A 10379-nucleotide genomic window follows, 5' to 3' on the forward strand; every position below is an offset into this window, starting at 1 on the left:
TGCCCCAGAGCCCCGAGCTCTCCTGGCGTGCTCACTGTGGCACTGCCCCTCACTTCCCTCAGCCCCCTGAATTTGACAGGAAACCTGTCTGGACCCTTGGTCCAGGCCGCTGGGTGGCCAGAGTAGTCCCTGGCTATCAGTCCTGAGGGTGATGAGTACTGGCTGCCCCAGGGACCAAAGGGTCTTTTCCAGGAATGCAGATGTGGTGCCGTGGAGCCCTAGCGTTTGGAATGTTGTGAGGGGGACCTCTGCAGTGGTTCTCCTGCTGTCCCCGCAGGGGTTGTCTGCCCTTCAGGGCTGTCGCCAGGCCCTCTGGCACCTACTGCCCACCTGCTGTGTGTCAGCCCTGAGGCGAAGGCAGCTTGTCCAATGGGTCACAGTGCATGTCAGCCTCTGGTAGGTACCTGGCCCCGAGCACAGGTGGGGTGCAGACCCACCAAGAGCCACCAAGCTCCCAGCTTCAGCTGAGAGTGACCACTGGTGTTTCGCATGTGACCCTACGTCTGTTTGTGTGGCCGCTGCTCTAGCTTTCTTGGTGGCTTTCAATAGTTCCACAAACCCACATTCTACCCCAGCCTGCAGAATGGTCCCTGACTCCCAGCCCTGTGTGCCTGGCCCCCGAGTAAGTGATCCTTGGGGAATGGGCCTCTGCCCCACCCATCATGAAGGGCACTCAGGAATGTGGGACTGCTGTGAGGATCCCTAAATGAAGGTGGGTGGGGTCTCTAGAAACAGGAAGTGCTGGGAGTCAGGGGCCAGTCATTCCTCCCATGGGTCTCCTTACCCTGCTGGTGCCTGGGCGTCCCCACAGTGGACTTAGCAGGGCATGGAAGTGGGGTGGGGAGCCCTGGGGTCTGGCCTGGTCACCCACTTGCCAATGCCCTTTGGTAAACCAGCCCCCCACACCTTCCTGGCCTTGGTTTCCCCTCTGTAAAGAAGGGAACAAACTCCTGTCCTGAAGCCTGCTGCTTGTCCTCTGGATGGCATACCCTGTCCCTGGCTGAAGGGATGAAATCTATGCTGTCATCCCCTCCAGGAACCCATCCTTTGGCCTGTCACGGGCAGTGCTTGGTGTCACCACTGCCGGGGACCAATGAACAGGCCTGGGCAGGAGCCCTGTGGGGACAGGCCCCGCCCCAGGTAGTGGCCACCCCTGTGGAGGCACGGCCAGCTTTGCCCCAGTGTTTGTTGTCCATAGACTTCTGTGAAGTGTGGGTTTCCCTAGAAAGGGCATCCTGTCTCCCAGTTCCAGGAGCTTAGGCCCTGGGGCCTCACCGAGGCCTGGCAGAGCAGATGGGCTTTTCCTCAGGGACACTTGGCCTGTGGGAGGGCTCTGAGCTCCTGGAAGACTGAACACCGCTGGCCCAGTGCACTGTCCTCACCTGGCCCATGATGCGTAACTGGGCTGAATGAACTGTGTGGCTTGGCACCTGTGTTCATGCCTGGGGCTGTTAGCAGTGGGGGCGCTGGCTTGAACAGTTGCTCTGACTGGGAGTTAGGAATTCAGGATGACAGGGCCCCTGGACCGTGTGTTTGTGGCCCTTTACTCTTAGGGCCCACCACACAGGAGCCCTCGAAGCTAAGTGCAGGATCAGGGTAAGCAAAGATTGTTCTTTGGGAACACCATTTGAGGGGGTAAAAGGACACTGCATACAGGAAATAAGCAGAAGGGCAGTAAGTGAGGGTGTGGCTTCCTTCCCTGGCACCCCGAGGAGCACCGACCCTATGTCATCTGGGTGGACACTCAGCCAGCAAGGCACACTTCGTCCCCTCTTTTGCTCCTTTCCATGTTCCAGGTACTCTGTAAGAATACACTGGTTCCTGACCTGTCCCATCTTCAAATGCGGTGCCAGGAAGGCCCTCCTCCTGCCCAAGGTCTTGCACATGAGTGTCCGCAGCAGCACCTTTCCCACAGCCAAACAGAGTGTGCAACCACATGCCCCATCCAGGGAGTGGGTCAACGGTGTGGTCCATCCACACATAAAGGAATGACATTCACGACCCTTGAGCTGTGTGCTCAGCGAGAAGCTAGACACAAAACCAGGTGTTGTATTAGAATTCCACGAAACCCAGGAGAGGCACATCATGGCGATAGAAAGCCCTGGGAGTGGCTACCATGGGCTGGGGGCCAGTTGCATTTTGTATCATTTTGTATATTAACAGTAATTGTCTTTTTGTTTCTCTTGACTTTTGTCATAGGCATCCTTGAATTTTTTTAAAAACACAATTCAGTTATTTTTAACAAATTCATAGGATTTGCAGCCATCACCAGAATATAGGAACACCTTTATCACCTTTGAAAAGACCCTTCCTGCCCATTGCTGTCTCTTGTCCCCACCCAGCCTTTGGCCACCTCTGACGTGCTGTCAGAGCCACATGCTAGTCCTGTTCTTGGCCTCCCTTTTGATTTTCTAGTTGATCCAAGGCTCCTCCCAACCATTTTTCACCCCAAAGCTGCTGCAGCGTTGGCCGTCTTCCAGCTCTTCCAGCGTTTGCCATGTCCATGTCCTTGACAGAGCCCCCCTCACGGGTCTTCCCAGCTCTACCATGAATCAGGTGGCATGCTCTGGTCCTTGGTGGTCAGCTGGGACTCTGCCAATGGTGCTGGGTTTCAGGGGCAATGGGCAGCAGCCCCAGGCTCACCTGCCTCGGGCTGCCCCAGCTGCCACCCCAGCTGCCCCATTCTCACTGAACAAATGCAGCTCTGCTGACTGTGCAGCCCGGGTCCCCCTCAGAGCCCTGGACAGGTTGCTCTTGTCCTTGCTCAGCCTTTCTAGGTGTCACCCCAACAGTCCTCCGAGGAATTCAGCACGACAGGAGGAGGCGAGGTTGTCCAGGGATGCCTTGCTCAGTCCCACAGCCCTTCTGGGCCACCGCCAGGGCTTTTGGCCTTCACTCCAGTCATTGCAGTATCCACAGGAAATGCTGGGAGAAAAGAGGGGTGCCCTTTTGCTGGGCACTGAGTCTTAGATCCAGCCCTGGCAGCCACCTGGGTGTTTTGCTTTGCAGGTGTGTGGCCATCATCCCTGACGTGCTGGTCCTGGGACCCTGGGGTGGGACAGTTCATCCTGGTGGAAGCGAAGCTGCAGCCTGTGGCCCCTGTGCCCATGGCCCTGGGGCCCAGCTTGCCAATGGCTTCCTCTGTGGTGGCACCTGTTGAGGCTCAGATGCCCAAGGAATGGATGGGTCCTTGGATAAATGTTCTTCTCAGGGGATATTTTGGGGTCCTTCAGATATATCTCCTCTATTGTTTGCTCAAAGTCAGTAGCTGCTCCCCCATGTGGTGCTTCAGATTGGCAGCATCACGAGAGCCACTCGCGTGGCATGCCACCCTGTTTGAAGGGTCTTTATTACAGATGGGGAAATTGAGGTTTGAAGGCAGGGCAGCCCATCAGAGAAGGCTGAACTAGCCACCTGACAGGCTGGGCCAGCTTCCGGGCAGGAAGGAGGGACTAAGTCCTCATGGGGGCAGGTGACAAGCTTGTTGACATGGGACCTAGAGAAGGGGCTGGGTTCAGGAGAATGGCCCAGTGGAAACGCCCTCGACAGGCCACTTTGAAGGGCACTGCTTTCTTCTTTTAATGGGACTGCTGCTTAGGAGAGAACCGCATACCTAGAGGGTAGGAATGACCCAGAACAGAGGTGGGCCAGGGACACCCTAAGATGCTGGATGGCAAGGGTGCCAGTGCTACCACGACAGGCTGAGTGTGGCATGTACAGCATCTCTGTGGAATCGGGGCTGGCATATGAGGGGCATGCTCCGTGGGGCATCTGGGAGCTACTTGGCTACCTGTCTTGGAGCAGAAGAGTAACGGGGAATGGGGGCAGGTCTTGTTCAAAAGCATCCTTGGGTGAGGCTGTCCATCATTATACTTAATTTATTCTGAAAGTCAAAGAAAGTGGAGTTGAAGACATTTCTGTTCTTGGACGGCAGTGTGTGTTGAGAACTTATAAAGGGAATTAGTCCTTCATGATGACCAGACAGGTCTTTGCTGTCCTGCCCAATTCTGGTTGGGAGGAGCAGGGTGGGCAGTCAGGGAACTCTTGTGGGTCCTGGCACAGACTGTAAGGAGACATGCTGATAGCTGCATGCCCACATTGGATGTGCTTTTTGAAAGACACAAGGTACTAGGAAGAAACAGAAAACTTGACAAGTCCCTAACAACTCATGAGATAGAATTTGTAATTAACACACTTCTACGAGGAAGGGCCAGGCGTTCTGGCTTCATGGTGTAGTGAACCCAGGGTCTAGGGAGCAGTAACAAGGGTTTCTTCCTAATTGTGCATCACCACAGAGGTGGGACCCACTAGTCTTTCCTTGATTGGACTGCTGGAGCGCCCAGGAGCAGCGCTTGACCCAAGGGTGTGAAGGGAAGGCGGGAGCACCCGCGTCTGGACTCTGATCGAGTGGTGGCAGGTACTGTGCTCTGGCAGCCTGTTTCCAAGCTGGGACTTGGTGTAAAATAATACAAGCCTGCCATGGCCAGGCCCTACCTGTGCAGGTGGCTGAGCTGGGTCTGTCCCACAGAGCTATAGACCCCGGGGTGGGGGGGCACCTTCACTGCATCGTGTCAGGCTGGAGGCTCATTCGTGGTGGCAGCTCATCTTTGCTGGTGATGCTGGGATCACCTCTGGTGATGTGGTGATACACTGAAGTTTCCTCCTTGATAATTAGAATCCTGCAAGAAAGCACCCACTTGACCCTCTCACCTCGTGGCTTCAGCCTCTCTTTACTGTCTTTTTAGTGCTGGGATTGAGCCCAGGCTCTCATGCTCACTAGACAGGTGCTGCCAAGCTACCTTAGCCTCTCATGGCCAGTCTCTAAGAAGTTTTCATTTGGACCAGGCATGATGGCACACACTTGTAATCCCAGTGGCTTGGGAGGCTAAGGCAGGAGAATCTCAAGTTCAAAGCCACCCTCAGCAATTTAGTTAGGCCCTAAGCAACTTAGCAAGACCCTGTCTCAAAATAAAATATAAAAAGGGCTGGGGGTGTGGCTCAGTGGTTAAGTGCCCCTGGGTTCAATACCCAGTACCAAAAAAAAAAAAAAAAAAATGGTGTGCTTCCTGCTGTCATTGTCACTCTCCTCTCTTTCATCTCTTTTCTGCCTGCTTTGGTGGATGTCACTAGATTCATTGGCAGTTTTTGTTGGTTTTGCTTTTAGTTCAGGTTGTTATCCTTTTTCACTCTTCTTAAATGTCCCAGATGTGCCCAGTGGGAGCCCCTCCCAGCCAGCTCCTGACTCCTGTAGACACAGCCCCGGTGGTCCTCTAGCTCCATCTTGCTTCCCTCACAAGGTACTTGGAGCCCACTGTGGATAAGCCATTTCTCCACAGAGCCCTGGTTCTCTCTGGGAAGCGTGTAAGTTGATGTACTAAGACCCTTGGGGTGGCCCAGCTGACTATTCTGTCATGGGACAGGGCCAGGACAGAGTGTCTCCCATTCTGACACCCTACCATTCACTCTTGCCTCTTTTTTGGTAAAAAGTTTTTGCAAAAATAACTGTATTATTTTATAACTTTTAATCTGCCTTTCTAATCATAGCCTAATATGTCTCTGATGTATTATTGTGCTAAATGTTTGATTTAAATTGGATACCATAAATTTCAGTGTGAAGGCACCATGTACCCTGCTCCTGTGTGGCTCTGGTTATTTCTAGATGCTTTGCTCTGTGATGCTGGTGACCCAGAGCTACCCTGGGTCGCTTCTGTGTGTGTCATAGCTCCTTATGGATGGAGCTGTCCCGTGCTGCTAAATTTGTGCTTTTGTAAAAGCAGGATTTTCTGTCTTGCGAGAGCTGTGTGCCTTCTGGCCAAGTGTCTGCAGGAGGAGCTTCTGCTTTAGCTATCAGACATGCTGTCGTCCAAGAGGAGAGCCCTAGACCCATGGGATTGGCAGTCCGAGGAGGTCTCTCCTCTCCCCAGTTCCCTGTAGCTCATGTACCTGGCTTGAGGCCCAAGAGCTAGTTTGTCCAGGGTCACTTAGCAGAGCCAGGTCACCCCAGACTTGCTGATTCTGGGCCAAGTGCCACTGTGTAAGCATAGTGAGAGGGAATCTGAGGATATAACAGGCAACTGCACTTAGACATTCTCATGCTAAGAAGCCATTGGAACCTTGAGAATAGAACCTATAAAGGTAAGGGCAGCAGGCACTTAAGACACTATGGTGGAAGTGTTGTGAGGCAGGGCCTTTACCCTTGTCCCCAGTATCTGCTGCAGTGTCCGGACCATGGCAGGTATAGCTTACCATAGTGGTCATTCTCTCTGTGAGGGGCAAGGAACCTGGCCACCTGGGTCATCCCACAGCCCTCGCTGCTGTGCACATCAGCCCATGCACAGATGGGGGCTCAGGACGGTGCACTAGCCTCCAGAGTCCTGAGGCCCATTGTCTAGAAGGCTCTGAGCAGACCCTGAGAAGTGAAGGTCCGCCGATGGCCACTGGATGGAGCTCTGAAAGCGATAAGCAAGAGGGCAGCCAGAGAGCCAGCCCCTCCCCCACTCCCTTCCCTCTTCTAGTCTTGCTCTGAGACAGTCCCCTGGACACAGGTGGCCTTCACCACCTATAGAAGTAATGGCTGTTGATGGAGTTCCTTCTGCCAGGACTCTGGGGAAAGAAAGGGCCCCTTGGGCCGGCCGGGACCCCTCCTGAGAACACTGTTGCATCCTGGCTCCTTGACCCTCAGCACAGCCTTGATGTGGCATTTTTGGGCAAAGACAGGCCCTGATCACCTAACCCCTAATCTGTGAAGAAGTGTGAATGGTGTTGTGTAGGAGCCCCGCTTAACACTTTGCAAGCTCGCTGTTGGTATTATTTCTGTACTTTCGTGAAATCACTTAGAAGTTTCACATTTTGCCACGTGAAACCATGTCTGTGCGTGTCCTGGACGGGGTGGATTCTGAAGGAGGCGGTAGGTTTTCTGGGCTGGGTGCCTGCATTCACCACCTGGCTGGATTGTTTGGAAATACTTAACCTGGTACACCACACTCTTCATTCTTTGTTGACTGGGTTGGCATAAAAGCATTGTGGGGAATATTGGATTGGGTCACTTTACTTCGTCCACCTGATTTCTTTGGCTGCAAAACTGTCAAAAGCATCTTTTCTGGGGTGGCCAGGTTTCTCTTGGTCAGTGCTAACTCTGGTCCTGCTGCCTCTTGCCCTCCCTACAGGGCTGGCCAGGCTCCCCCACCTGTGGCTCTGGTGACCCTGACAAGTGCAGGTCTGCCAATGGCCACTGGGTGGAGCTCTGAAAGCAAGCCTGCCCCAGGAACCATTTCATCCTGGAAAAGCGCTGTGAACCGCATCCTTCTGCTCATAGCTTAAAGCCTACAGCACTTTGAACTTCATAGCATTTTGTCTTTGGCATCTGTTCCCTGGGCTTTTGTGATGTCAGTCTCAGGGCCCCGGGGAGTCTCGGAGGCCTTGTGAAACACTGAGGTACAGTCCCCACGTGGTCAAGTTCGGCTGTCTCCACCATCTAGGCCACTAAGGTGCAGTCATTCCAGGAGGTCCTCACAGTTCCCGGGGCTACCTCCTCTGCTCTGGAACCACGAGGTGGGCTGCCTTGCACGGGTGTCTGGATGTTGGGATTCTGGGCATCAGCAGTCTTCCTTTTCGTCTCCGAGCAGCACAGGCCTTGTCTGTCTCCTTGACTGTTGATGGACAGGTGGGCCATCTCCAGGTCAGGCTCTTACAAACAAACCTGCTGTGAAAGCACAGGTGTGTGTGACATCTGCTTTTGCAGCTGGAACGTGGTGACTGCAAGCCTAGTTCTCTAAGTGACTATTGAATGGCTGTCATTTTACAGCCAAGTCGCAGCCTTGGTGTAGGTCACATGGGATGAGGTGGCAGTGGCCAGGCGGGACTGTGAAGTTTCTTAGACTGAGGTCAGAAGGGAAGGGACCTGAGGTGCTCTAGAGAGAGGGCTCGGTGATTGGAAAAGTTTGGGGAATGAATAACATCTTCCTTCTGGGAATTTTAAATGTGCATGATAAGAATCTCTGTTCTACAGAAGTGAACCCAGTGAAGCCCATGTGCCCTGTTTCTGTGCCCCCTTCCCTGACGCCCCCAGCATCCACATGGGCTCTGTACCCTTGCGGCACAGCAGCAAGGGCTCCTCACTTGCTGCGAGGCCCGTGGTGAGTCCTTCACCCACTTCAGCCTCCCCGGGGAGGTTGATGGTCTCTGCTGGTCCTACAGCTTTTGGCCCAGGGGTCCCTGGGATTTTCAGTTACTCGTAAGCCCAGAGCAGGAGGAGTCCCTGGGCTGCCCTGGTGCAGGTGGGCCCAAGGTGTCTTCAGGGCTGTGGTGTAGCCTGGCCTGGACTCCGCTGGCTGGTCCTTTTGGAAGTCTGCTTAGCTCTGGGCTTCCTCTCGCCTCTGTATGAGGACAGGACAGGACACTGTTTTCAGATGTCAGGAGAGGCTTGAGGGACAGCCAGGCCCTGGTTGGCCTTCCACATTCCCGCCTTCCTCCTTCCAGCACCTCCAGCTTCTCTTCACTCAGCACTGGCCTGGGCAGTTCTCACCATGCCAAGGGTCCCCCCACGGCCCTCAGGGCAGCCATGGCTTGCCCAGAGCTGGTGGTTCTGTTTGCCTTAGCAAATGGGGCTCGCTCATGTGCACCCTGGGGCCTCATTGTGCTTGTTCCTGCAGTGCTGGGGATGAAACCCCGGTCCTTATGCATGCCAGGCAAGGACTCTGAGCCACCCCCACCCCCTGGTTCATTCTGTGAAGACCTGTTCTGTGACTTTTGAAGACTTAGCCCTTCCCCTTGACACAGCAGCCCTCAGGACCCAGAAGTCACTCCAGCAGTCCCCCACCAGGTGCTGTGGTGCCCTTGCTCTCACAGTACCCCAGCACCCCACAAGGTACTTTATGTTAACCTTTTAAGCGTAAGGAGGAAGGAGAGGGTTTCCCTGAGAAATGGCTCCCTGTCCACGTTGGTCAAGTGCTTCCAGGCACCTGGCTGCTGCTAAGTGCTGTCTAGGAAGTCCCTATCTGCTCTGACCTCCCACTTCACAGCAGAGAAACAACCCCAGGGCCGAGAGCTTGCCTCAGGCACATAGGGATCCAGGCTGTGGGCTGGGCTAGGCCTGCAGCTGCCATCTACGAGCTGCTGGGGCCCACAGGAGAGGTGTCCCTTGTGGGGGCAGCAGCAATTTCAGCGTCTTCACATCATGTTAGATCATGCAGGGAACTTTGCCAGATGGTAGACGTCAGTGCCTGGGACAGTCAGAGCATCAAGGCTGGCACCTGCTTCATGTTACGAAAATCAGAAAGGGTGAGCTGCCACTGGGCTTGGTTCCCATGACCCTCCTGAGCTTCCTGATATCACAGTGCCCCTTGGAGACTTTGGTGACCCCTGTATCTTCCCTACCTTGCAGCAGCCCTTTTTAATCTCTTCCAGTAACCTTATTCTTGGTGAGGTGTGTGTGTGTGTGTGTGTGTGTGTGTGTGTGTGAGTGTGTGCGCGCGTGTGCGCACGTGCTGTCTAGACTGAAGGTCTTGGAGTGTTTGTGGTATTGTTGAGATGATTCTGTCCCCTTAAGTGCTGCTATTTTAGTGTGGTTGACCGCCCCCACCACCACTCTATCTCTGGAGGAAAGAACAGATGGTTTTCTGCGGTGCTGGTCTTCATAGGGTGCTGCAAAAGTCTTCCTAACATCACATCATGTCAGAGGCCTGGTCCTGTGTTGACAGGGAGACTGAGTAGAAGCCACACTAAGAGCCTGTGACCAGGGCTCATGTCTAGGATAAATCAAGGATGTGCTCCAATGGGTTAGAAACATGGACAGATCCCCCCAAAGAGGTGCTGCTGCTGCATGAGAGAGAAGGTGCAGATGGCCTTGACCGCACTGTAGTGCACACACTGTTCTGGGGGACAGAAAATACAGATAAAGAGCACTACAGGGAGCAAGAATGTGCAGCGGCTGGAGCTCTGGAGTGACGTTTGGGTGCCAGTTGGCAGTCAGCCTGTTCCTGAGGAATGTGCCCCAGAGGGCTTGCTGTGGGCCCTGGGAGTCGCGTACAGAGCACCCTCCTGGAGGCAGCTCCGCCCCAGTTGGCTGAGGTGGGAAATGGCCAAATGTCCACCACAGCAGAGAGGAAGAATCAGTTGTGATCTGCTGAACTGGGAGCCTGGGGTGGCGGTGAAAACGAGTGGAAAGGCCAGAGGCAGAGTTAGGGGCGCATAATATAGAAGCAGACTGATGAAGAAGACCAAAGTAGGGACTGGCATCAAAGTTGAGACCCAGGTCCCCTGGCCAGACGATCAGTGCAGCCCAGCCCTTGCCTGGTTCTCAGGTACTGCCCTTCTGTACCCCATGGCTCGGCTGTTTGGGGGAGAACACCTTGTTGAAGCCCAGGCTGCCACCATGTGGC

General features: G+C 54.3%; 1 protein-coding gene across 4 annotated transcripts in view; it reads left to right on the forward strand.

The window, feature by feature from the left end:
• CUNH7orf50 (chromosome unknown C7orf50 homolog) overlaps window positions 1–10379 on the forward strand; it is a 117126-nt gene that overhangs the window by 61810 nt on the left and 44937 nt on the right. The window lies entirely within an intron of this gene.

This window comes from Marmota monax, unplaced genomic scaffold (genome assembly GCF_021218885.2).
Source record: "Marmota monax isolate L192 unplaced genomic scaffold, Marmota_monax_Labrador192_F-V1.1 WCK01_AAM20220418_F8-fsc00266, whole genome shotgun sequence".
NCBI lineage: Eukaryota > Metazoa > Chordata > Mammalia > Rodentia > Sciuridae > Marmota > Marmota monax.